Source organism: Onychomys torridus, chromosome 2, assembly GCF_903995425.1.
Source record: "Onychomys torridus chromosome 2, mOncTor1.1, whole genome shotgun sequence".
In the NCBI taxonomy this organism is placed as follows: Eukaryota; Metazoa; Chordata; class Mammalia; order Rodentia; family Cricetidae; genus Onychomys; species Onychomys torridus.
This window is the reverse complement of record NC_050444.1, coordinates 47117135-47144687: the sequence shown is the minus strand read 5'-3', so window position 1 is coordinate 47144687 and position 27553 is coordinate 47117135. Positions and strand designations below refer to the sequence as shown.

Genomic DNA, 27553 nt, shown 5'->3' with positions numbered 1-27553 from the left:
CTGAGAGGCATCCAGTCTGAGGAAACAGGATCAGCTGAGGAATTGGCAAGCGGGGGTGGGTGTGGCCTGTTCTGCCTCTCTGATCTTCCAGCGTTCACCCCAATACCTGGCTCTGGGTTTGATTGTATTGATAAGAACTTTTAAGATTTGTGCTACACCCTTCTCTGATTCTTCTGCTGTCAGTTTTCTGTGCTCTCTGGGTTTCTTCTAAATCTTATTGACTTCCCAGGCTTGTTGCCCAGGGATGCCTGCCATCAATTTTCAAGCTCCTCATAACCTTCCATGAAATTCCCCTTTGCTCAATTTTAGAGAAGTAATTTCTTTCACTTGCCACTGGTGGACATAGGCTTCATTTTTCTCCTTTGGCTCCTCTCCCATAATATCACTAAATTACAACAAAAGCAATCTTTCTTTACATTGAGTACGGTGCCAATAGATCCTAATTTGAAAGGAATAAAAGAAAAGCAAGTCCAGTTGTGGGACAAATGGCTAGCATTCCAAAGAAGAGTTTTTAGGAAACATTCTTTCAGCTCTCCTCTCCTGTCCTCTCCTCTCCTCTCTTCTCTCCTTCCTCCTCCTTCCCTATTCCCCTCCCACCTTCTTTTTCAGATGGTTTTACTAGTCCAAGATGGCTTCAAACCTCTGATTCTCTTGCCTCAACTTTTCAAATGCTGGGGTTGTGGGTGTGTCACCATGCCTGGCTTTAGGTACTTTCTAAACAAGAATGAACACAGTATTTAATGGTTTGGGGGAGAGATGATATCTAGAATCTGTTTAAACGAAGTAAACTGAAAACTATGCTTGTGTTGACTTTTGGTAGATGTGCAGCACACATCAACTATCCTATAGAAATAAAAAGCTTTAAGAATACTATTGGATAAGCACATGAAGAGTCACTAGGGAAAATTGCCTTTGGAGCCATACATTTTACTAGGCATTTACATATACTTTCTTATTTAACCTTCAACATATGTGCCAGTAAACAACATTGATCAAACTTCTTCACATGACATGTTATACTAGGTGTAAGAGAGAAAATGAGGAGTGGGAGGCAATAGTTACCCAGCAAGGTTATAAAGAATACTTCCATATTCACACAAGCAGTGAGCTGGTGGCATAAAGATCCCTTTCCTGTGTGTATGTACTCTGCTCTTGCTTCTACTATTTAATTATATTTAACGATACTTTCTTTTTACTCTAAACAGATAATCCAGTCACTACAGCTGGTTTAAAGTCATCAGTGTAGTTCCTGTAGTGGGGAATAATTTATGATTCTTAGAGAGAGTTTTAGTTTTTTAAAAAACATCTTAAAAGGCACAGCATACAAATGCTTATTGAAATGCTTGGCAATTGTGAGCACATTGCCTTTTAAATTTGTTATTATATTAATACTTTTTTTATTTTTGAGACAGGGTTTTTCTGTGTGTCCCTGACTGTTTACGACATTTTAAATCAAGATATAATTATATCACATCCCCCTCTCCCTTCCCTCCCTCCAACCCCTCCCATGTCACTGCTACTCTCAAATTGATATAACATTGTTATACATCTAATGTGTGTGTGTGTATATATATGTATGTATGTATGTATGTATATATACACAAATATATAAATATAACCTGCTGAGTGTTGTTGTTGTTGTTTTGTGGGTATGTGGTTTTAGAGATGGCCACTTTGTATTAGGTAACTAGGGGGCTCATCCCTGGGAGAGTTTATTTCTCTTCTCAGGAGTCCTCAGTTGTCTGTAATTCTTTGTCTAGGATCTGGAATCTAGTAGTATGCCTCTTGGGCTGACAATACTCCTCACAAGGAATGTGCACTAAGAGGAACTCCCAGAACCAGGCATGGGAAACCTCCTTTCAAGTGGTTGGTCAGGGTAGTCCAAGTGGCTTCCAGAACAATACAGGCTGTTGCTGTTGCCACTGGTTGCCTCTTAGAGGTTGCTGAAGACACTGCACAAGGGTCTTGGGTGATTTGAGCTGGATCTAACCCGGAAGTCTCCTTTCTGTGGTCTAGCTTTGATAGTATTAGAAAGCACTATGCTAGCTTCCAAGGGAGGGAAGCAATTAATAGTCCTGTCCAGCTGTGACACCTGTGAACCATGCACAAAAATACAAGTGGTACTCATATGCTGTTGTAACCAACAGCTGTCTACTTGGACTTAAGGTGCATTCAACAGGAGGAAAATCAAGCCTGGACCAGAAACCTTGCTATTAGGAACATAACACTAAGTCCTTGAGCCCACAGATCTCCAGAGAAGCCAGGAATGTTAAGCACACAGGATTGTCTTTCCAATGGGAAAGATAAAAAAACCTGGTCTTCCATCCAGGAAGCTGAAAATTGGAAATGATCAACAGCCTGGGGGATCTGTGTTATCTGTTGGGCCAGACCATACCAAGCTCTTATAACCAAGACCAGAGGTTGCTAGTAGTCTAAATGATCCTGATAGCCAGAGACTCCCCCAAGCTCCCACAAACAGGACCAGAGGTGGCTAACAGCCAAAATGACCTCTATGCCAATTGTGTGACTGAGAGCAAGACAGACCGTTAGGCCCTAAAGCTAGTACAGGTAGCCTATCTCTAGAACCCATCTTCTTGGAGGGAATGACATGTACTCTGATATGGTAGTTTGAATGTAATTGGCCCCCATAATCTCATAGGGAGTGACACTATTAGAAGGTGTGGCTTTGTTGGAGTGGATACAGCCTTGTTGGAGGAAGTGTATGACTGTAGGGGTGGGCCATGAGGTTTCCTATGCTTGGAATACCATCCAGTGAGTCAGTCAACTTCCTGTTCCCTGCAAGCCAAGATGTAGCCAGCACAATGTCTGCCTGCATGCTGCCATGCTCCCCACCACGCTTCCTGTGATGATAACGGACTGAACCTCTGAAACTATAATCAAGTCACCCCAATTAAATGTTTTTCTTATAAGAGTTGCCATGGTTGCTGGGTGGTGGTGGCATGCCTTTAATCCCAGCACTTGGGAGGTAGAGGCAGGTGAATCTCAGTGAGTTCAAGGCCAGCCTGGTCTACAGGGTGAGATCCAGGACAGGCACCAAAACTACACAGAGAAACCCTGTCTTGAACTCCCCCCACCCCCCAAAAAAAGGAGAGTTGCCATGGTCATGGTGTCTCTTCCCAGCAATAGAAACCCAAACTAAAACACCAGAGTTGAGTTTCAATGTAATTATACTTCTTTGCGCAGCAGGGATTGAATTACACAGTTTTTTTTTCTTCCCAAATTGTGCTGGGCTTAAATACATTGGGAATAAACCACCTGTTACTAGACTCTCCAAAGTCTGATCCAGGTTGACAAGTCAATCTGCACTGGGTTTTCATTCTTATCTCTTTGTGGGGTTCCTACCCTGTATGACACCTGCAGAGACCCACTCACCTAGCCAAGTTCCTGGGGCTAGAGGTCATAGGTTTTAGGAGATAATCTACCTCCACCACTTTGCCAGGGCAGCACAAATTCTTAACTACATTTAAATTTTTATCCTTAGACTTACAGATAAGTGTAGCTCTCGTGCCTAAACAAAGAAGCTTCTCTTTACAGCAAATGGAGTCCCTCACAGAGGAATACAATGGACATAATGCAGAGATCAATGGGTCAAGGGACCTCAGCCCCAGTGGGTACCAGTGCAGCACAGCTCCTGCATCTGTAGTGTAGGTGTGCTGGAGGCAGAGGCAGAGGAAAGATTGTAAGAGCCAGAAAGCCAGGAAGTCTGCCTTTCCCGGAAATGGCTTGGTAAACAAGACCCACAAGATCAGTAAACATGCTAAGGCCGAAGGGAGAACGGTTTATCTCTTAACACCATTGTCAGCATTTGGGGGTTCAAAGTGCTTTCTCATTTGACCTTCCAGCATAAAAGGAAAAATCAGTTGCTTATGAAATATTCTAGAGATCGTCCCACTTTGCAGTCAGCTCTAATTCTTTTCTCGGCACCCATCCTGGTGCCCAGGAGTGCCGAGTCAGCATCCTGGAGTCCTAATACCAAAGTCCTATTGAGTAAAGTGTAGAGGGAGACAGAAGACAGGTCTCTGGAGATCTTGTGGGTCTAAACGTGAAAAATGATTACTGTTAAGAATGCCCCAGATTGACCAAGGCCGCTGCCTAGTTCCATTGTGGGGAAGAACATAAACCTTATCATCTTGTGGAATTCGTGGACATATTTTAAATCTTGCAGTAGTTTAAATCACTCACATCTGTTAAGTATTTCTCTTCAACTTCAAGTCGAGCTTTGATTTCACACTGGACCAAGGTTTCCAATTCAGGGGTGAGGAATCACCTATTAAAATGAATCATTTTTCTTCAAAGAGAGTTTCTCAGCGTGCTCACAGGAGAGACACAGTGACCAGCAAGTATGCCAAACCCAGTAATTCAACAGTGGTGTCAATAGTTATAGTGCTAACTAGGGGTAATCAAATACTCTCTCTCTTCGCTCAGGTTCAGGACATGTGTCTACCTGTGCCCACTATTGTTTCTTAAAAAGTTGCTCCACACCTGTTCTCAACAACATGAATTCTCTAGAAGGCCACTGCAGGCTCTTCTGGGCTGGTGCATCTGGACAAGTCAGCCAGGTCAGGGACAGGGGTGTGCACTCTGCTCCGGGGGTGTGGGGTAGGGGTGGGCGGATGAGGCACCTGCAGGAGCAGGAGCATCCAACCCCAGGAGTGCTGGGACTGGGATCCTGCGTGGCGCTGCAGCGGGGATTGTAGCGGCGGAGGCCTGCTGGGACTGCAGGCTGTGCGTGTGGCCCGCGGCAGGCGGCTCAGGTGCGGGAGCGCGGAGAGGGGGACTTCCGGGGAGCGCGCGTGTCGCGGGCGGCCGCGGCGGGGCGGGAGCGCGCAGCGGCAGGAGGGCGGAGCGGCTGCGAGGGGCAGCTGGAGGTCCGCGGAGGGGAGGGTAGAGCGGGTCCCGCTGCACGCGCCACCTGCGGGGCTGGCTGGCTTCCTCTTTCTGGGTGGGGGGGACACAGTTTCCCCGCGGGAGTTCGGGAGCGCGCGGGCTAGCGCGCACACAGGCTCGCATCCACACACTCCAGAGCGCGCGATCATCACTGCTGCAGCCCCGGCCGGGCAGACGGAGCTGCTGCAGTTTCCTTGAGCCCAGATTCCAGGGGGAAGCAGAACCCTTGTGCCTCGCAGAGAGCCAGGTGTCCACCGGCCCCCTTGGGTATCAAGCCCAGCAGACTGCTCCCCCTCATCGGGTAAGCCAGTCTCTCTCCTTGTGACGGGTTCGGGATTAGTGCCTCCAGACCCAAGGGAGCGGGTGGGTGGCTGCGGATGCGCCAGACCCGGCGAGACCTGGAGTTGCGATTTCAGGGGATGCAGCCTCTACTGGCGTCGTCTAGCGGGAGCAATTACTACTCAGGTTACTTATTTTACCAACCTAGAGTTGCAACCCCCTCCCCCAAGCCAGTATGCACTATGCTTCCTGGTTACCAAGGAGACTTGCTTAAACATTAGCCTTGGGACATAGAAGAAATGGTCTCTTAAATCCTATTTATTTTGATTTTTTAAAAATAATATGTACATTGAGGATCTTGTGGCAATTTGGCAGTCGTTAATTTGTATTCAGACAATGGTTTCATTCAACTTTAAAAAAAGTGACAGTGTACTATACTATATGCGTTTTAAATGGGCCCATCAGAGGAGTTTTTCAGTGGATTGTGTCTTGCATTATAATTTACTCCCGTTTTGGTGATCTTCAAAGAAAGCAGACTCCAGTTTAAAATCTGCCCTTTCTCTCTATTTCCAGTTCGGTTTTGCATCTCACTTGTATTAAATTAACAGTAAGAGCAGACGATTTTATTGTGGCCCCACACCAGGAAGCTCTTCTGTTGTAAATTGACCAGAACAGGAACAGCACTTGCGAATTTCTAAGGTAGCAGTGTAGATGGCATTCATGACATATAGCTTTTCTATGTCCACTGCAGCGTAAAGTGCGTTTTTCGTCACCTCCGCCCGTTTGTGAAAATCCATCTTCGAGCTTAATTGATTTATTAGAAGTCTGAGCTCCATCTCTGTGTTGATGGAGATAAATATACATTTTTTTGCCCTAATCTCAGCTTTCAGAACTCATGTTAAAATTTTGTTTTCTTCTGAATGGCTGAGGAACGCTTTCCTCAAATGAGGCCCATGAAAGACATCAGAAACCTGAGCTCATAAAAGCTCCTAACACCTGGATTGACTAGGGTTTTTTGTTTTTGTTTTTGTTTTTCTTCTTATTCTTTTTTTTTCTTCTTTTCTGCCTCAGATGTTTACTGGGTGAACTTGAAGATGTCGGCAATGAGTAATTATACTTTGCACTAATTTCATTCTTTCCTCACAAATAGAATAATAGATCCAGTGGCGTTCAGCAATTCATTCTGCTTTCTTTTAATGTCTGTCCATTTTTTCTCTACTTTTTGTTAAGTGGGATAAGGGAGACATACACTATTCTTTAATTTAGATAATGAACTATGTCAAATGACATAGTAGCAGCAGGAAGAGGAAGCCAAATAATGACAGATAATTGGCAAAGGGGTTTATGAGACTCCTGGAGCGTAGGAAATGAATAATGATGCGAAACACTTGACATGGTCTGGAAAGCACTTTCCATTCATTTCTTTCTGGATCCTCACAGTCCCCGTAAAGTCAGGCCATTGCTCTCAATGGACAGTTGAGGGACCCAAGATCCCAACCTCGAGGAAGGTCAGAGCCAATGTGGAGAGAAGACCTTATTGGGATCCAAGCTTTTTCTGTTACATTTTTGGGGTGTGGGGTGGTGGAGGGGGAGGGTTGCCAGTTGAGATTGAGGACAAGGCTAGGTGGGAATCATGTGCCAGATTTTCAAGGAAAGCAGAAGTCTGTGGAATTTTTTTTAATGTGAAGGTATCCTTAATTAAAAAAGAAAAGAAATCTGTGAGGACTACATTAAAAATGTATTTGGGCCATCTGTGTCCTGCCGGTTCACAGTCCTTAACTACTGAGGTCTTCTCCAGTTGTATGATGTGAATTAGTACATTTGGTATGAGAGTGGCCAGGTGACCAGGCATTTTAAGGTCTTTGGTAAATGTTTTGCATCCATTCTTTTTTGTTCGTTTGCTTGAGACAGGGTTTCTCTACATAGCCCTGGGCATCCCAGAACTTATTGTAGAGCAGGCTGGCTTCGAACTCACACACCTGCCTCAGTGCTGAGATCGAAGGTGTGAGTCACCACACCCAGCTTTCCGAATCCATTCTTAAGTCAACCCGTCCAGGCTTGCTTCTGAGGTTTCCTGCATCTCTCTCCTACAATGCCTCAGAGAAGACGGGGAGCATGAAGGGCTCTCATGTTGAAAATTTTGAATATTGTGAAATAAAGGCATTAATAGCTGGAAATGTCTTAAATTCCTTGGCTTGTTCTTTTCTTCATACAGGACTAAGAAGTATAGAAAAAGTCAGCTGAATCTGAGTGGCTGTCTGTATCCACAGGGGCCATGAAACAATTTCAGATCAAAATTATTTGGAAAAAAAATGATGTATGTACTAAACCTGTGAGACTTCCTTCCTTGTCAGTGTTCACTAGTCAATGCAGTATAACAGCTGTTTCCTGGTATTGCATAGGTGCTAGAAATATCTAGAGGTATTTAAAAACTATACAGAGTGTCTGTATAGGTTGTGCTCATACTATCGCATAAAGGACAAGCATCCACATACTTTGAGTGTGCGGAGGTCTGGGAACCAATCTTTTGTACTTCTCATTGCAGGAAGGGGTAAAATAAAACCTTGCTTAAAAAAAGGAGCATTGGGAGGTTTTTCAAGACATACTTTGTATTAAGACATTAAGTAATTAGTGAAAACCCATCCCAGAATATGGCAAGATGTCAAAGGATGTTCTAACACAGTCCTGAGTCCTCTGGAGATTTCGTCTCTTCTCTTTGAGGATTCCGAACACATGTTTACATCACTCCCAGTGGCATCCCTTTGAACCCCCTTCTATATACAAGCTACTTTGCATCAGTCTTCTGCTGGATTTACAGTGTTTTTATAAAGTAGTGTCTTATTTCTGTTTTATAGATGAAGAATATGAACTAAAACATGGAAAGAAAACTTTAAACCATTAACTTTTCTCTGCATGCTCCACTCCTTACCTTCCCAGTGACCAAGTCCAGGTTATAGAAATATGCACGATTATAAAATCGAGGCAGTTATGTGTTAAATATACAATTGAACTGCACTATTCCAGGCTGGCAATGTATCTTAATAACAGAGTGTCTAGCATGCTTAAAGCCCAAGGCTTGATTCACAGCATCAGCACGCCCGCATACAGAATTCCACTGAAGCACAGACATGGAGAAACTTTTTGTTTAAAAAAAAAAAAAATCTAATTATGGAGGTTAGTTCAGTCCTTCTACAAGAGAGGGATGAGTTCTAGAGTTGATGGCTGGGTTTGATCACATAAATGCAGACCTTTCGACCCATTAAAAGGTGAGAAGCTCTGCCAGATGAATTAGAGGACAATGCTAGGAAGAACTGATAATGGTGAGCTAATTGTAGATGAAGGGATGATGGAAGCAAGATGGAGAAACATGTGACCTAGATCAAGTGCATCAAGAAGAAGGAACCGGGATGGAAGACAAATTGCTGAAAGAGATCAGGACAGCATTGCAGAGTTGGAGGACAATTCAGGGGGGACTGTACCCACTTCTGTGAAAGCTCTGAAGGCAAGGGATGAGCCAAGCATTGTGCTGTCTATAGTTAGTGCCCATCAACTACTATGCTAAGACTGTATTTTTACATCGAGTGGCTGGCACCCAATTTCTCTTCATGATATTGCTTTCCTGCCTGTTTGGGGGCACAAACTGTATTTGATTTTTTTAAAATGAAAATTAAAAGAGAATATTCAGTTGGATGAATAGAGAAGGGGGGATCTGGAAGGAGTTGGTGGAGGCAGGGTGAATTTGACCAACACTTGGTATGGAATTTCTATGAACTAAGTAAAATTTAAGAAGAAGGTATGCACAGACATTTTATGTGAATTCAGTGGAAATAAGCAGAGTGTTTTTTCATCATTGGAATAAGAGATTCTGGTAAATTAGATAATGAAGTCTAATATCGTCTTCTAGGAGAATCACAGATTTGGGTACTTTTGCAGATAAAGTGTGTGTGTGTGTGTGTGTGTGTGTGTGTGTGTGTGTGTGTGTGTGTATAAGGGTGCAAGAGTGTATGGTGTGTACATGTAGGTCAGAGGTCTTTCTCTCACTCTCTACCCACTGTATTTTTTGAGATGAGGTTTGTTACTGAACTTGTAACTCATCAGTTCACAAAGGCTAGCTTCGAGGCGAGCCCCAGAGATCCTCCTGTTTCCACGTCCCCAGTGGGATTATGTGAGAATGTTGCTGTGACTTTTTTTTTTTTTAAACAAGAGTATTCAGCATCTGGATTTAGGTCCTTATGCTTGTGCAAAGCAAGGACTTCCTTACTGACTGGCCCTTCTCCCAAGCCCTTCAGGTAAGGATTTTAATGTACAATGTATTTTGGATGAAGGCACATCTCATATGTGGGACAAGTGAAGAGAAATGTGAGTTACACCTTAGTCTCTTTGTTCCTGTTTTCCACAAGGATTAGAAGAGCCGTTTGAAAAGGTCTGTTCAAATCTAGAAAGAAATCTTTGGTGACAAGTAAATACCTAGTTGGATCATCATTTTTATAGGGTGCTCTGATGGAGACCTGAAAGATAAGCGACAATCTGTGGAAGTCGCACCTGGTTTAAGCACTGCATCCGTGAATGGCTGTAAGAGCTGCCTGTCAGGGAGATGGCACATGCTAGCAGGATGAATAAAACAGAAAGTGTCATTTAATGCTAGACTCTTGCACAAGGGACAGGAATTCAGCTTAAGCTAGAGGGACTTTAATTCCCATAAGGGTCAGTATAAACACATGGGATCAGTTTCCCTTCATAGATGCATTTGCCAAGTAAAGGAAAACACTCTGAACAAATGTCACACAGAGCCTCTCAGTAAGCTGGGCTTTGCAGGGAGAGTGGAGATAGCTTGAGCTGGGTTTCTCTCTTCCTGCACTTCAACATTTCTTCCAATTTGCAGAGTTTGTTTTCAGAATTGACCCGAGAGAACATCTTATTTCCCCTTATGGCTCAAATTAACAGATAGAATTAGTTTCATCCATCTTTTTCTTGTCTTGCCATTCTTTATTCCTGGACTTGCTTTCCAAAAGTCATTACCTGAGATTTACCAACTGGGAGGAAGTGCTGATCTTTTTCCTGGTTATTATTACTATTATTATTATTATTATTATTATTATTATTATTATTATTCCTGCCCTGTTTCATAGGCACATTGCAGCGATGCATCTAATTTATCTTGGTCTAGACATATGGCACTATAAATTTTGGTGAAGTCTTTTAAAAGATTATATAATAAAGTAACAGTTTTACAAACCTGACTTAGAAGCACATTAGGTCCACATATGGAGAAAGCATCCGGGGATGTACATCTGTCTAAAATAGCTTTCTCCTTCATACAGTTGAAATTCCTAGCCTGAGGAGACCGTTTTTTTTTTTTTTTTTTTTTTTTAAATGAAGAAAGAAAATCTTTGGCAGTTTTTATAGATCCTCAAAGTTCCCCTACATACTTATTTGAGTCATAATATATTCCATTTTCTATCTTAGATGAGCCAGTCCCAGTAACTTTGAAGCAGGACCACCTCCCTCATCTGCACCCTGGCAGAACACCGATTTGGCATACAGGATATGGATGGAATACGTAGTTCCATCCTAACTGATTGCTCCAGTGGGAACACATTGGATGCTAATGGCACAGACAATGAGAGCAGTGGAGGAGGAAGCATTCTGCAATTTTTTTATGACGAATTCTGATGCCTCATTTAAAAATCATTACTTGGAAGAAGCTGTATTATTTATTATTTCAGCCTGACTTTTGAAAGAATATGGCACAACCAGAGCCGCCTTGTCTCGGAGCCTGGATTTGAATACTAACTCTGATACTTTGCGGCTCTGAGATTGGCAATCAAGTGCTGTCCCTTCTGGATCTCAGTTTGGCCTGTATAATGGGATTTCTATCACCTACATTATAAGTTATCCTAATCTGTTTTTTTTTTTTTTTTTTTAAATTGCTATCATGGAATGTAGCAGAGTAGGTAATGTACAAAGAATCATGCTTTCTGTGACTAACAGTTCTAGAGATTAGGAAGTCCAACCTAATCCAAAATCCAGGGAGGTCCTTCCTGCTGCATCCTGTCATGGCAGAGGGAGGTCATCACATGATGTGGCAGAGCAAGGACACAAGTTTCAGGGTCTCTTCTGTTATATATGACTGCTAATGCAATCATGGGGCTCCTCATCTCATGATCTCATTTTATCCTGATTATCTCTCAAAGCTCCCACCTCAAGGTGCATTAAGGATTGAATTCCCAACAATTGAATTCTAAAGAACACTCCTCTAAAGCATGTCCCAGGGCTACTCTCAAACTGAAATATGCAGTGAAATATCCAACACAAAACCGGTACTTACCAGTTCCTTTCTTTGACCAATGCTTGCCTCCTTTACCCTTGGCTCTCTTCCAATTCAGGTGGAATTCTCTTAAATTTCACACACCCTGTAAGAAATGGTATAACCTGAGGGGTTAGTGCTATCCTTGGGAGAGTAGCTGGGTCAGTGAACTCCTAGGGAAAGGGGCGTATCCTGGAGTTAATGACATGTCACCCTCTCTACATAATGAAGTGACTTGACCCTCTGTTGGGCAGCTGCTAGAGCCTCATCCTGGTCCCTGGGGAAAAGGAGGGAAGGTCTGTTTTCTTTTCAGTGGGTACCACTAGTGCAAGAGCCTTTGATCAGTTCCCTATCTTTAAAAACACGGAAATAACTGGTGGGTATAGCTCTTCTGGGCTTTCTCCGAGTCAGGTTCTAGTTGCTGACAATTTTCTAGACAACTAGAAATTTCCTTTCAGGCTGAATTATGTAAAATTTAGGAAAAGGTCAAAAACATTCCAGCTCAAAGAAGTCCTCAAGGTTTCTTTCCAGTCTCAGGATTACTCTTCCCATGGAGAATGCTTCCTGGTCGGATCTGCCCTTCTCTCTGCATTACTGCTTTTTCCCAACCCTCAGCCAGGAGTCCCTTATCCTCAAAGGTTGTGGGGGAAATTCCTGCATTTCTCACACCATTTGGGTCTTGTTGACCTAGGATTGCAAATGGGGCTAGTGTGTCTTGGCTTTTCCAAGGTTGCTGCCCAGTATATGGGCTTGGGGTGAGTCCAGACAACAGTGAGATCTACCAGCAACCCAACACATTGGTGACTTCTGGAGTTGTGACTGCTAAGAACATTTGAAGGAAGTTACCCTTAGCAATAAATTGTGTTCATCACTTAGTGGCCTGTGAAGCATGTCTCTGAGAAAGAAATGACTTCCTGTACCACATGTGCTCTGCCAGTATCTGGTGTGTATGTCCACCTGCATTCATTTATCTCAGGGTTTTATATATGTTACAGTTTCATTCATGCATGTTTTGGGAAGTTTTTAAGTAACATTCGTTCACAAGCTAAAATAAGAAAGGAAATTGTTAATGATAAGAATGGTTATTTGAACCTGGGTGGTGGTGGCTCATGCCTTTAATCCCAGCACTTGGGAGGCAGACAGGCAGATCTCTGTGAGTTTGAGGGCAGTCTGATCTACAGTACTAGTTCCAGGACAGCCAGGGTTACAAGGAGAAAACCGATCTTGAAAAACAAACTAATAAACAAAAGATTATTTGGGGCTGGAGACATTGCATAGTTTTTAGGATGCTTGTCTAATATACTTGATGCCCTGGGCTCAATCCTCAGTGTCACCTAAATAGATGACCTAAATAGTGGGGTCTGCCTGTAATTCCAGCACTTCCGAGGCAGGGATATCAGAAGTTCAAGATCGCCCTTGGCTATGTAGTGAATTTGAGATGATCTGGGATATAAAGATTCTGCTTGAAAGATAAAAATCAAGGGGCTAGAGAGATGTGATGCAAAGTACTTCTTGCTCTCGTAGCAGACCTGGGTTTTATTCACAGCCCCTACAAAGTAGATCCCAACTATTTGTAACTGTAATTTCAGGAGAATTGACACCTTCTTCTGGCCTCTGAGAGTGTCAGATGTGGACCTGGTACACATACATACATACATATATGTAGACAAAACACTAAGTACATAAAAAATGCATAAAATAAATACATTTAAAATAATGAGGGAGATCTTTGATTGGTGTGTAAAATGAATGAAAACATTTTCTTAAATAAAAAAAAAGGGAATCAACCAATAGTATTTTACCACTGAAGTTTTGCCAGATTATAAAACAGGTTATAATAATTCTTGTTATATTACATGTTAATTAAAGTACTTTTTCATGTCAATAAATAAGTAAATAAATAAATAAACAACTTTTGGCAAAGATAACAAAAATTCTTTACAGTTTCTTTGCAAATCTACATTTTATTTTTTGGACATGGGGTCTCATTATGCAGACCTGGCTAGTCTTCACCTTACTAGGTAGACCAGGCTAATCCATAATTCACTCACTGAGATCTTCATGCCTCTGCCTCCCAAGTCCTGGTATTAAAAGTGTATGCAACCATGCCTGACAAATATGTTTTTTAAAAAGTAGATGTTAATTATAGAGGGAGGAGGGTTGTGGTTAAGGATTTGGGAGTCAAGAAGATAGGAATGTGTGTCCTCTGTGTCAGATACACAAACCACCCAAATTAGAAAGTGATATTAGTAAGAAAAAAGCCTAGGGTAAATACATACTTAGTGGGTTTGTTTTCAGCTCCTCACTAGAGGAGAGCTATGATTATTGCTTTGGAAATTTAGGTTTAAAATTGAGGTATAGATCTGGTTTGGACTTGAAAATGCTGTTCTCAGGATAGGCAGGGATATCAATGTAATCCAATAACCCTTTAGCCTTGTATACTCTTTAGTTTTTCTAGTGTGATGTCCTTGCACCAACATGGCTGATTGTTTTCCTTTTTTCATTTTTTTAACGTTAGTTTGAGATTTCAAAATCTAAGTAATTTTGGGTTTCTCATCTCTGAGAATATTAATTACCTCCAATCTGGTTTTATTTGGGCACGGCGTATTGGCTTTGGCTTTAAGCCACGCAGTTTCTCATTTCTTGAGGGTGTTTACTCTCAGCTGCAGATGGGTTTCTTCATCGATGAAATGCCATCTCAGAAACTCACAACACAGTTTTTCTATCTGAGCTTTTCTATCTAGCATGTAACTTGGCTTTCTGCTGAAATTCTCATTTGTGAATCTTGGTGTCATAGTACTGCTTGATGGTAAATTTCCTTTGTCTGATCTCATCATCCTTCTCCGAGCTGCCAGTTTCTTATTCTGTTTCCGGTTATTCTGTCAATGCTGGTCATTGAGTTTGCCCTTCATTTGTTGCTGGACTGTCAAGGTTTCTAAAGCCTAGGGCTGATTGTGGTTTTGGGGGGCAGAGGGAGTCTAGGGTGGGCACAGTTGAGTTAGTCTAGAGAGCAAGATAAGCTACATCTCTGTAGGAGGCTTAGAGCAAACAGTCTGCTGTTTTCTCTTTATTAGAATAATGAAAAGTCGTACTGTTTTCCCCATATAGGAATAAACGTGTGTGTGTGTGTGTGTGTGTGTGTGTGTGTGTGTGTGTGTGTGTGTGCTTTTTATGTTAAAGGTGCTCTCTTACTGCTTCTGACTTGTCATTGCTTTAGAGAAACTTGTGTTTACCGCTATGCTGCAGAGAAGTCCAGTGTGACATTTGGGACCAGGCTGACCTTCAGAATGACCCAAGACTGTAGTAAAGCAAGGTCCCTGGCTCCCCTATATCCACTGTGCTAGAATCTGTATTGGTATAGAATCATTTGTGTATTGAAAACACTTCAAGTGGTTCTACCCATCAATCAAACTTGGGAGCCACTGTTGGGAGTGTCAACTTGCATACACTCAGCTTCTGGGTTTGTTTGTTTGGTTTGTTTGGTTTTTCAAGACAGGGTCTCTCTGTGTAGCCTTGGCTGCCCTGGAGCTCACTCTATAGACCAGGCATGCCTCGAATTCACTGCCTCCCCAGTGCTGGGATTAAAGGCATGCGCCACCACCACCCAGCCTGTTTCTTTATTGTTTGAGAATTTCACACATACATATGACATGTTTTGAGGAAATCTACCCTTCATTCTTTGCCCTCCCAGGACCCCCCATCCCCTGACCAACTTCACATGCTTTTTTTTTTAAAGCCACCAAGTCCACTTTGTGCTGCTTGTATGTGCTTGGGTATAGGACCATCTACCATGCTGAAGACTGCATTCCTAAAGCAATCTGACTTTCCCTCCCCCAGTAACTATCAATTGCCAATAGCTCCTCAGCTAGGGGTGGGGCTTCATAATCACCCCAGCCAGCAATCCTGAGATTTTGGGTGACTTGACCTGGTGCAAGGCTTGTGTACAAACTCGTTTCTTACTCCCATCTCTCAAGGATCATCCCTGCTGCCCAGATCTGGTTCTCTATTTTCTGGTCATTCAGACTTAACAACAACAAAAATAGGGTAAGCCAGTCACATAGCTCTCTGGATACTCAGGCAGCTGGTACTAACCATGTGCCCAAGGGGTCTGAAGTCATGATGTGTCATTAACATCATCGCTGTGAAACAGGTTATTGTTTCTGTACTCAAATTTCTGAACAAGTTAACAGATAGATTGCTGTAGAGAGCATTCATGTAAATATCATTATGTTATCTGGATGGTGATTGCATTTGGTTTTTAAGATGTACATTTCTGTGTGAGAGAAAATCAAATGGCTGTTACTCTGTTTCTATTTTGGTTTATTGCATGGATGATGATTATATAGCATTATGTAAGCCAGCAGGAGAGTGTTATCTCTACAGTGGATGAAATGTTATGAGTCATTGATTAACAGGTAGGTCGTGAAGTGCTGTGAGATAGTGTAGCTACAACAGCATCTTGGGAGCAGAGTTTCCAGTTTCCAGATTGTACTTTGCTTTTTATTTTATGGAAGCTTCAAAACATACATTTCGAATAATCATATTTTGAGGAGATGCAGAACTGTTAAACACTGATAGGCAGTTAAGAAAAAAAAAAAAAAAGACTCTTTGCCATTAGACTAGCCATGAAAGGAAATGAATTTCACATAGCCACAGCAATTATCTAGGGTATGCTTGATGAGATCTTGGCTCCAGAGTGGTGTTTTTTTTTTGTTTTTGTTTTTTGTTTTTTTGTTTTTGTTTTTGTTTTTTGTTTTTTTGTTTTTGTTTTTGTTTTTTTGAGTGTGGCTATGTGAGGGGAGTGTGGATGTCACATGTATATTTGTCTCTGGGAACTGAATCATTATTCCAACTATTGTGGTGACTTTCATCATATTGAGTATTGAGTTAAGTATAAAAAAATTTAACTAGTCTCACAGGAAAGTTTCAATGCTTACTGTTTTATTTTTTTAATTGAAGGGAGAATATTTGACAGAGGTTCACTATTTCAGACCTAGAATTGTTTTTAACTTAAGTTACTTTTACATTCTGAAATATCAAGTGAAGTAGCATGTGTGGAGTTTAGGCTGGGTTCTCCCATCTGTGGTAAGGGCAGCAGAACAGAGCTGAAGAGACAGAGAGAGAACAGAAGAGAAATAGAAGTGTAACTGTGAAACATCATTTACATCAGCAATTTCAAGACTGTTTTCTCATTAGGTGATCAGCAGCAACCATTCTGCTCAAATCATCTTTTTGGCCATCTGGACCAAATTATAGGCAGTAATGTCCATGGGCACAGCTGCCAAGTCTAATGTGTATTTCTAACTTGCGCATTAATAATAATGACCACACAGAGCCCAGTGGCCAAATGCACTGAATAAATAAGAGAGAATGGAACACATGCAAGAAAGGATTCTATTTTCTATCCTGAAATGACAGTAGGTGTGATTAAGACTAACAGAAAAGGAGACCATTTTGACCTTCCTGTCTTCGTAGTGTCTTTCTCCTGAGAAGCAAATCACAAAACAGATTAACCTTGAACCTGGTACTTCTTCTCATGCTGCTCCAAGTGGTCCTATGTAGATTTCACTCACATTATTCCACCATTCAGTGAGCCCTTTCCCTGCTTTGCCTCCCCTTTAAAGATATTGCTGAAGGATGAGAAGCTGCCATTTCACGTCCCTGCCTAGTTAATTGTTTTTTGAACCAGCAGTGAGACCTTTCCAGGCATATTAAGTCTAATGTCATTATAAATATGAGGAGTTACAAGAAAGGAAGAGATTAGCAGCCCCATGAGAACACACTAAGGCTAAGAGTTAAGGATTTAAATAGGTGTTTCTCCATTTTGCACGGCCATTCATTTCCCTAAAGCACTTAATGAATGTGTGAGATGGTAACTTTCTCTATAGGGAAAGTGGTCTTGTTGTTTTGTTTTTGTTTTTAAGACAGGATCTTACTATGTAGTTTTAGATGGTCCAGAACTCACAGAGATCTGCCTTTCTCTGCCCCCTGAGTCCCTGGGATTAAAGGCATGTGCCACCGTGCTCAGCTCGTAAAGGCAGTATTTAGAAGAAAGGCACCAGAATTAACTGATATATAACTTAGTGGCAAAATTCCTATAGTTGCTTTGGATTTCCTTTTCTTCCAAATTTACTTCATCCAGCTCTTTCCCATCTTCAGGGGGGTTATGCCACCCACCTAGAATAACCCTTGCATGTTTTTTCTCTTACGATTTACATTTTACATCCTACTATTTGAGTGATTCTCTTGGCACTGCCCTTGGCGTGTGCCCAGACTCTGACCATCTATCATGGCTTCCCACCACCATTCCCTGCCACGGAACCATTATCACTTGCTGAAATCAGAAACCCCCTTTGCCTCCCATCCACTCTTCTCAGTAGCAGCCATGTGATCTGATACCTCAGTTCACTTTTGTTATTTCATTGTCAGAAACTGCTTCTTAAATATGCCATTGTTGCCGTCTCTACACTGCCACCTTTTTCATCTTTTCTTTCTAGAATGCTCATTTGGCGCGTGGTGGTTACTGGTTGGCTGTTCTAAGTGTCAGACAGACCCTGTGCCAGGTGCTGATGATTCAGTGGTGAGGAAAACGGGTCCTTGTCATTGCACAGCTGGCGTCCTGGTGAAAGAGAATGGCATTCATCAGATCAGTTTACACATACGGGTCAAATGACAATGACATTGAATGCTGAGGAGAGGCTCATGATGTTATTTATGACAAGTATAAAGCAGGGTGTGGGGGTGTTGACCTGTTCTTAGGGAGTGGGGCCAGGGGTCTAAAGGATGTGAGTTCAGGAGGAGAATGGGAGAGGGCATCAAGTGCAGACCTTGTTGCCCTAACTGCAGTAAAAAGTCACTGAGGAAAGACTAAGCAGAGCAATGGTGGCTTCTGTCCCTGGGAGAATACTGAATAACATAGGAAAACACTGGAGTCCGCTGCTCAGGGTCAGGTTATAGAGACTGGTGGCTGCTTCACCTAGAGGGTGGGGGTAGAGGGGGGAAGGTGATTGTTTAAGGACTAGTTAGGAGGTGATGCTTTAAGGGTTTGGTGATCAGTTGAACAGAGAGGATAAGGGAAAGAAATCTGAAGACCCTGCATTGTGAGCAGCCAAACCACTCTGAATGCCTGCGTGGATGGAGGTGTATTTGTATAGGAGAGTATTGACACCCACAATTGTGTGGTTGAAGCAGTACTGCATTTGAGCTGTCTTAAAATGTTCATAGGAAGCTGTCAGGGGAGGTGGTATGTGTTTATAGCACATAGACTGTGAGCCTATGAGAGAGTTTTGATTGGGATTGAAATTGCCTAGGGACAGAAGATGCAATGGAACTGCATCTTAGAAAGAGGAGGAAAACAAAGAGGCTTGGATGCTGAGCCAAGGCATTTTTCCTTTCAAGGACAGTGTATAGTGCCATAGGATGCCACCAGTACTTCATAGGCCAGAAATTAGAGAAGACTTGTTTTCAATGTCAGGTGCGATGAGGTCAGAGGCAACCTGAAGCTTAGGTCCCCTTACTGTTATACCACCCAAGTCCCAGAAACATTCTGTGACCTTGCTTGAGCAACTGCAAGAAGGCAGACTTCCTGACTAGTGGGATTGAAATTGAGCTGAATTGTAGGAAATGGCAAGATGAGCTGTTTCTTGCGTGTTGGTCTGTGAATAACATCCTCTCCATCTCTTACTCACCAGTCTTTATGGACTTGCCTCATAAAGTCAGGAAAGAGGCGCTTCTTGCCTGGAGTAGACTCACAGAACAGCAGAAATGAAGCTATCACTGTAGGATGTCTGCAGCCATCATCTAGGCAAGGGTGAGCATCATCAGCATGGGTAATTGTTGAAATGCAAAGAAGGGAATGCTTAATAGGTGGTGTGGAGTGCACAATCAAAAATAGAAATGTACAATGAAAATGGAGTACACTTCAGAGCAAGAAGCTACCTGGAAGCCTGAGATAATTAACACCTTCAATCTGCTATGGAGAGCCACTGATAGGACATTTCTCTCTCCTCCATGTCATCTCTTCTTTTGTACTGTAGTAAGCAAAACTTTAAGTCTCTTTTAGTGCTTTCCCTACAAGGTGGATATTTCAAACAATAACTATCTCTGGAAATGCCTTTAAAGCTAAAGCTTCTGTGGTTCATGTGTTCTAATAACAAATTAATGTAAGTGTAAGATTGAAAAAGCCAGAACGGCTTTGAGTGGAAAAGAGAGACCATGACAGAGGTATGTTCTTTTTTTCAACCTCAGTTAGTGCTGATATTAAATATTAACTTTAAGAAATACCAACTAATTAGTCTTCTATTTAGGAAGTAGTGAAACATAGATTTTGATATTTTATTTAAGAAATATTAAGATTCTTTACCAGGCTTAACATTAGAACCTGTGATTCCAGAACTTAGGAGGCTGAGACAGGAGATCAGGAATTCAAAGGTAACCTTGGGTATTTATTGTATTTGAGGCTAGCCTGGGCTACAAGAAGTATAATTCTCATTAAAGTCTGTTGGTTTCATCCTTAAGAATTAGCCTTACTTCTGCTGATGAGGACCAGGAGTGGGTCTGTGGTCCTGCCACAGCCGAGTTCTGTATTGATGTCTGTGGCCTGTGGTATTACCAAAGGCTACATGGGTGTCTGGGGTCTGGGCCACAACCTGTTGTCATGTTGATGTCTGAGGGCCATGGAGCCACTGGGGCCATGCTGACCTGGGTGCTCTGCACTAGCACATTGGGCCATGGCATTGTCTGGGCTGCTACTGTGGCCCATGTCTGGGTCCATGGCCCAGCAGCAGCTAGGGTCTGGGTCATCATGTCTATGGCTCCTATTGCCACTGGGGGTTGAGTGGATACCCGGAGTCTGGACAGTCACCTGAGACCATGTTGTTGTCTGAAGGTTTTGCTGTTGCCTGGGCCATATTGATTGGAGTGGCCTATACTGCCACCCAGACCATGGTGATGTCCGTGTCTGAGCTGCTGCTGAGGGCCTGTCTGGGTCCTTGTTCCTGCTGCAACTGGGGTCTGTGATGATGTCCATACACAGTGGGTAATAGGAACCATGTGCATTGAAAAACAAGGGCTGGGCTGAGCCAGTCCTGCCCTTGACTGACCTTGAGATAGCTGGCCCTACCCCTTGCTGGACACTGCAGCAGGAGAGCTGACCCCTCCCCTGATGGGAGAGCTGGCTCTGCACCTTGCCTGAGGGGGGCAGTCCCAATAGCCCAGACTGACCAGCTCAATGACCACCCAGACACACATCTTGGGCCTTGGGTTGGCCCATGCTAGCATCTACTCCATCTATGAACTGCTGGAGTGCACGAAGGGACTGGTCCTTATGGAATGATAACCACTGAATCTCTTTCACTTGGGGCAACAGCAGAATATCTGAGAGGAGTTTCAGTGAGGGTCCATTGATGATGGTGTGCCAGAGGCCTTGAACCAGACCAATGACTCACTGCAATGAACATTTTGTGGGCAGGGTTGATTGGACAAAAGGGTTATACTGCATGGCACACCTCAGCTTCTGATGCCACTAGGATGGATGAAGAGGGGTTGGAAAGACAGAGGAGCAATGTGTGTGGTTTTTCTTTTGTTTTGTTTTTGTTTTTAAATTTTGTGGGGCATGCTACAGGGGGGAGGGGCAGATATGGATGGACTGAGAGGTGAGCAGGATTGGGATGAATGATGCGAAATTCCCAAAGAATCAATAACAAATTATGTTAAAAAATAATTGAATCTTGAGTTCATAAAAATAAAAGAATTAGCCATCATTAATCTGATTAATTCTGCCCCAAGTGTCCCAAGTGATGTAGATACATTTTAGTCAAATGGGAGAGATGGACTGTATTAAGCACAAAAGTTTTGATATAAGGTGATTGTCATAAGACAATTCAGGTAAAGCTTGGATATGGTAGCCACATTTTTATAATCTGTGAAAGCCCCCTTTTATAGTGTCTTCCAAAAGAACAAGCCGAGGCTTCCCTTTGGGAACCTTTGCTCAGTTCCCTGATGACACAGCTCATCTCAGCTGGTGTCCCGTAGCGGCTGCCTTCCTCCAATCTGCCCTCTGCTCACCTGCCCCACACAAGCAGTGAGAAGACCTTGTGCTGGCTTGTTTTATGTTAACTTGACCCAAGGAAGAACCATCTGAGAGGAGGAAACCTCAGCTGAGAAAATGCCTCCATAAGATGAGGCTGTGGGCAGGCCTATTGGGAATTTTCTTAATTACAAGCTCATAGGAGAGAGCCCAGCCCATTGTGAGTGGTGCCATCCTTGTGCCAGTATGCTGCTGGGCCTGTCTGGATATGAGAGCCCTGCACTGCCAACGAAAGCCATGGTGACCACCAGCCCCATGTTTCCGATGACCACATCTGGGTCCGTGGTCCTGTAGCAGCTGGGCTGTGTAGATGTCTGTTGCCCTTATTACCACAAGAGTCCATGCAAACCATGTGTTGAAGTACAAGGGGCCTTTTGAGTTGGCCCCACCCCTCACTGACCCAGAGTGACTCCCTACAACAGGAGAGCCAGCCCTGAACCTCCCTGGTCCTGGGATAATGGTCCCTGATGATCCTAACCCTAGAAAGCTGGTCCCGCCTCCTAATAGGAGAGCTAGACCCTATTCTTGGGAAAGCTTGCACAACCCCTCATCAAGTGCCTGGGAGAGCTGGCTTCACCCATCACCTGAGATGAGTGGTCCCAGCAGCTTGGACTGATGAAGTCAGCTGCCACCCAGGCACACATTCAGGGCTTGGAGTAGACCACCCCATCATCTACACCATCTATGATCTGCTGGAGTGTGTGAAAGGTCTGATTCTGTGGAACTATAGCTGCAGGATCTCCATGACTCAGGGCAACAGCAGGACATTGGAGAGGAATGTCGATGAGGGTCCAGTATTGATGGTGTAGCAAAGCCAGAGGCCTTGAACCTCACTAATAACTCATTACACAATAAGCCTTTGTAAGTAAAGCTGTTTAGACAAAATGGTATACTGCATGATACACAGCAGCTCCCAATGCCACTAAGATGGATGAAAAAGCAATGAAGAGGTGGGAAAGATGGATAAACAAAGTGTTTTTTAATTGTTATCAGTTTATTTTATCTTATTTTTATTCTTTTTTTAGCTTTCCTTGGGGGGGCACTAAAAGAAGGAGGATCAGATATGGGGGGACCAGGAGATGAGTGGGATTGGGGTGCATGGTGTGAAATTCCCAAAGAATCAATAGTGAATAAATAACCAAGAAAAAGGAAGAGAGAAGGAAAGAAACGAAAGCAGACTGAGCAAGCCATGAGGAGCAAGCCTGTAAGCATCAGCTCCTGCCTCTGTTTCCAGCCCTGCTTGAGTGCCTATCCTGACTTCCTTCAGTGATGGACTATGATGTGGAAGTGTAAACCAAATAAACCCTTGCCTACCAGTTTGCTTTTGGTCATGATGTTTCACCACAGCAATAATAACCCTAACTAGGGGGAAGCTTAAGGACAAGAAGCAGTGTTTTCTTCTCCTGAACTCATGTCCCTGTGGTGCTTACATGGATGATGGAGGTAAAGTAGGACAATTCTGGCAATCTAATACGTTGTACAGATCTTTATTTCTCTACAAAATGCATGATGTGTCAGGGTTTAGAGAAGAGTGGCATGTGTACACTCATAGGTCCCAGGTTAGAGCCTTTTGCTTTATGGGGTCTGGGTACCATGATCTGAAAGATCTTCCTAAAACATTTTATTTGAGCGTTTTCTAGCTTTCCCATCAACAGCGACTCCATGGTGACAGTAAGCCTTCCTGCTTTTTGCAGATCAAGGTCACCTAGCTGCATGTGTCACCTTGTCACCCTGATCTGGTGTTTTCCTGCCAATGTGTTATCCTCTCTGTCCTTGCCAGCTACACCTGTTGCTATGTATGAATCTGACCCCCCAACATACTTAGTTCTCTCTCAGGCAGAACGGGGGACAGATTTTCGGTTCTCACTTCCTCCATGAAACCAACCTATGTTTGGTTTTCTTTCCCATTTTCTTCTTCTTCTTTTAGAATTCCTCATTTACCACCTACTTCTGTAGACTGGACTTTTGTTGGTCTCTGGCAATCCCTTGTGTGTTTCTTTAATTTTAAGGTGTGTTGATAGTAGATGTTGAGTGCTAAACTGTTAGAGCCGGGAATGATGCTAGCATCAAAATCCTCCATCTTTTCTTCATCCTCAGCCAATCAGTGGCAGTAACTCATAGCTGTGGTCTGTCTTTCTGTATGTCTGTGTTTTGCAGTAAGAATATGCCTAGAGGTCCTATTGGGTGTTCATTAAGGAACATGGGGAGAAAACCTGGAGGGATTAATAAAGCCTTTCTATAGACGAACCTGTGTAAGAAATCTGTTGGACCTCTCTCTTGCCCACTTGCCTTAGGTAAAAATTAAGAAATCTCTCAGCACTAGAGAGTTAGAGAAGAGATTGTGGGCAAAAATAGGAAACAAAGAAGCCAAGAGAACAAATTTAACAGCAATCTTTGTTTGCTCTATGTGTGAATATACACACATCCATACATGTGTACACATACAAATAATACACCTATTTATATACGTGCACATAAACATATGCTTGCATATCCTATATGTACATAATACACACAGAGACACACAGACACACCCACAGACACATACCCACACACACTCCCACACACACACCCCCACTCCATATATATATATACTCATTGCTTATTTTCGAGTAGATGATTATGATGGTCTATTTCTTATTTACTTAGAGTGGGCTTGGCTTCTGGTAAATGCATTGTCTGTATTCTTCTAGAATTGGCTCTTAAAAGGTTGAGTCTCTTGGTGTCATTTACATAGGTAATATGATTTTTTTTATTTACTTCAAAAGAAAAGAAGTTTTTGCTATTCTGCCACCGAAATCTCTTGAGCACACAGAGACTGACCCTGGTTTCCCTGTTCTTGTTGGCTACCAATATAATTTCACTTGAGCCATAACTATCAGGAGCCCCACCACAAACTGTTTGAGTTGCATCCCTTCTCTTTTTTCAGAAGTCACTCTAGGAAGTGAGCTGTAGTGCTGGGACCAAGAACACAGATCTCCCCAGGCAGGGCTTTGTTTGTTTGCGCCTCTTTTGTTTTATGACTGTGCTCTACTCCGTGCCCTACTGTGCTCACACAAGAACATTTCCTAAGTCTATATTCTTTCCTTTGACAGTTAAGGGCTTTGTGCTTCCTTGCTTTTTCCCCTGGCCATGTCCACAGATACTTACTCCAGCCATCTCTGTAGGAACATGAATGCTGATGTTCACACAATTGAGGTGTGATTTCCTTAGCCTGCTTCTTCAAATCTAGACTCAAAAGCCATTCTTTTGTTGAGAAAGTGCTTTCTTTTGTACCAAACTCTGAGGACTTTAATTCTTTCTCCGTCTGAGGTCTTATTTTTCTGGAACGCATCTCTGACCGAAGCAGCTCACTGACAGACTGCACACCACCAGCATTGATTTGACCCCAGCTGCAGTCCGTCCTTGTCAGTTACTGTGCTCTAGGCTGTTGCTCACAGTTATATCAAAGGTGTGAGCAGCTGGAATCAGATCCCTGTGATTATTAAGACAGTGATTACTGATCGTGCTGACAGCAGTGATATTAACCAGCACTTAAATAATTGAAAATGTTACCTGGGAGGCATGCATGAATTCAAGGTATCAGAATAAAAGACATTATCTAAACTGGCCCTGACAATCATGAAGTGATTTTGCTCTTACTTTATTCACATAATCTGGACAAAACATGTTACGTGGGGATGGTATACTTCTTAGAGTTTAAACTTTTCTTTCTTTCTTCCTTCCTCCCTTCCTTCCTTCTTTCCTTCCTTCTTTCCTTTTATTCTTTCTTTCTTCCTTTCTAATTTATTCTTTCTAACACTTTTTCTTTCTAATTCTTTCTCTCTCTTTCTTCCTTTCTAATTCTTTCTTTCTAATACTTTCTTTCTTTCTAATTCTTTCTCTCTCTTTCTTTCTTTCTAACTCTTTCTAATTCTTTCTTTCTAATTCATTCATTCATTCTTTCTTTCTAATTCTTTCTAACTCTTTCTTTCTAATTCTTTCTTTCTTTCATTCTTTCTTTCTTTTGTTCTTTCTTATTTTCAACACAAGGTTTTTCTATGTAGACCTGGCTGTCCTGGAACTCACCCTGTAGACCAGGCTGGCCTCGAACTCCCAGAGATCTCCCTGCCTTTGCCTCCTGAGTTCTGGGATTAAAGGTGTGCAACACCACCATCCAGCAAGTTTAAACATTTTAAAACTTTTTTACAAATAGACTTGTGTTGTAAGATCTTAAGGAATGCCAGTTAGAGGGAAGAAGTTAATTGTCTTAGAGTTACCAAGTTATGAAAAGATCTGAGTGATGATGTTTTGTAACTGTGCCTCAATTTAGCACAGTACTAAAATGGTTGATGATGCATTATACTTATACTCTACCTTATACTTTAGAGTATGCCTGCAAATTTACTGTTTAGTTTAGTTTCAATAGAAGTACTGGGAAAATGTTGTTTTACTCTTAAGGAGAAAGAAATGTTGGCACATAAAGGTGAAATGACCTGCAGAGATTATGTGACTTACAGTTTTAAGGAATGTGTTCCAGAACTGCTAGGTGACAGGATCCACAATACACCTTGACACACAGGAGAATATATTCTGGGGCTGTTTTCTTAGCATACTCTTCTGAACTTATTCTTCATCAGAAGAATCAACTGTGGCAGGAAGGAAATCATTTAATGGCCTGACAAGACTTTTCTTCACTGAAAGAATGATTATCCTTTGTCCTGAATTCTACAGATATAATAATAATGTGATACCTCTTATGACTATAGATGATTAAGGAGTGTGGCTTTTTTCCTCTATTGAATAGTTCTAGCAGACTAAAACTGTAAAGTCTCTCCTCAAGAATGACTCTCCATGTTTTCATTTTAACTTGGGAAGCAATTCCTTGGGAGATTCGTTGCAGCTTCTATCACTTTACTTTTATTTGTTGATTTTTAAAATATTGCTGCTTCATCCCTACATCTGGATTTGCCAGCCCTTTGTGCTTGTTATGGATCATGTGGATCAAAGCTAAGTCCGTTCTGCTGGTTCATTGATCACCATAATTAGGTTTTAGCAGGAATCCTATCAGGTTCTGGAGGGTTTGCACATGTCTGCAAAGTTTGTGGTGCAGGCCCTTCCAGACAGCACAGACTTGCAGAGAGAATAAAGGTCTATGGATCTAGTTCTTGGCCAGTGGACCAATGTCAGAGACAGTGTTTATTTCCTTGTACAGCACTGATGATGCCACATCTCAGAAACAACAACATCAAAAATCAGCCACAACATCAGGTAACTCCCAAGACTCATGGGAATTTGTTGGTGGTGTAGGTCATTCTGCTTTTCTGTAGTACACAATTACCAAAGCCATACTTACACACATATTCTTTGAGTGTGTTTTTCCCTGTAAAAATGTAATGAATTTGTTTTATTAATAATATTCAGCAGTTTTATGTACAGACTATAACAAGGTGCATGTCTTGGTTATAGACTTGTGCACTGAGAACATGGGGACTAATGAGGGAAGAAGGCTACTTCAGTTGTTGTGAAATATCAGACATGGATTTGACAGCCTTTTATCCCCTCAGACACCTACACACTCCTGAGATTCGTCATCCCACATAGCAAACTCACCCTAGCCTATTGACTGATCCATAAAAACAGACTCACTCCACTCCCTTCCTCCTCCTCTTCTGACTCATGCCGAAAAGTCACACAATTGAAAACATTTCTCATCAAAAGACATAATGTGGAAAACTTTCTTGGGACTATTCTTTAGTATTTTGACATTTGCATAATTGATATTTTAAAACTATTTCTTCAGAGCCTTCCTTGACTGCTAAAACTGAGTATCCATTGAGTTGCTCACATCTTATTATGCTTTCTTGGTTCTTCTCACGCACCTGCTGCCATCCACTGTTTTACCCTTTGTCTTTACACCGTTTCTCCCTCCTAGAGTGTAAGTTCTAGGAGAATGGAGACAGTGTCTGCTGTGTTTCAAACTGCATGTCCTA

General features: G+C 42.4%; 1 protein-coding gene across 3 annotated transcripts in view; it reads left to right on the top strand.

Moving 5' to 3' along the window:
* The first annotated feature begins 4868 nt into the window (after positions 1-4868).
* The window catches only part of Klhl32 (kelch like family member 32), a 243202-nt gene continuing 220517 nt past the window's right edge, over positions 4869-27553 (top strand). For all 3 annotated transcript variants that reach the window (XR_004944214.1, XR_004944213.1, XM_036177988.1), the window contains exon 1: positions 4869-5209. The gene's annotated coding sequence lies outside the window, so the exon portion shown is untranslated. The remainder of the gene's footprint in view (positions 5210-27553) is intronic.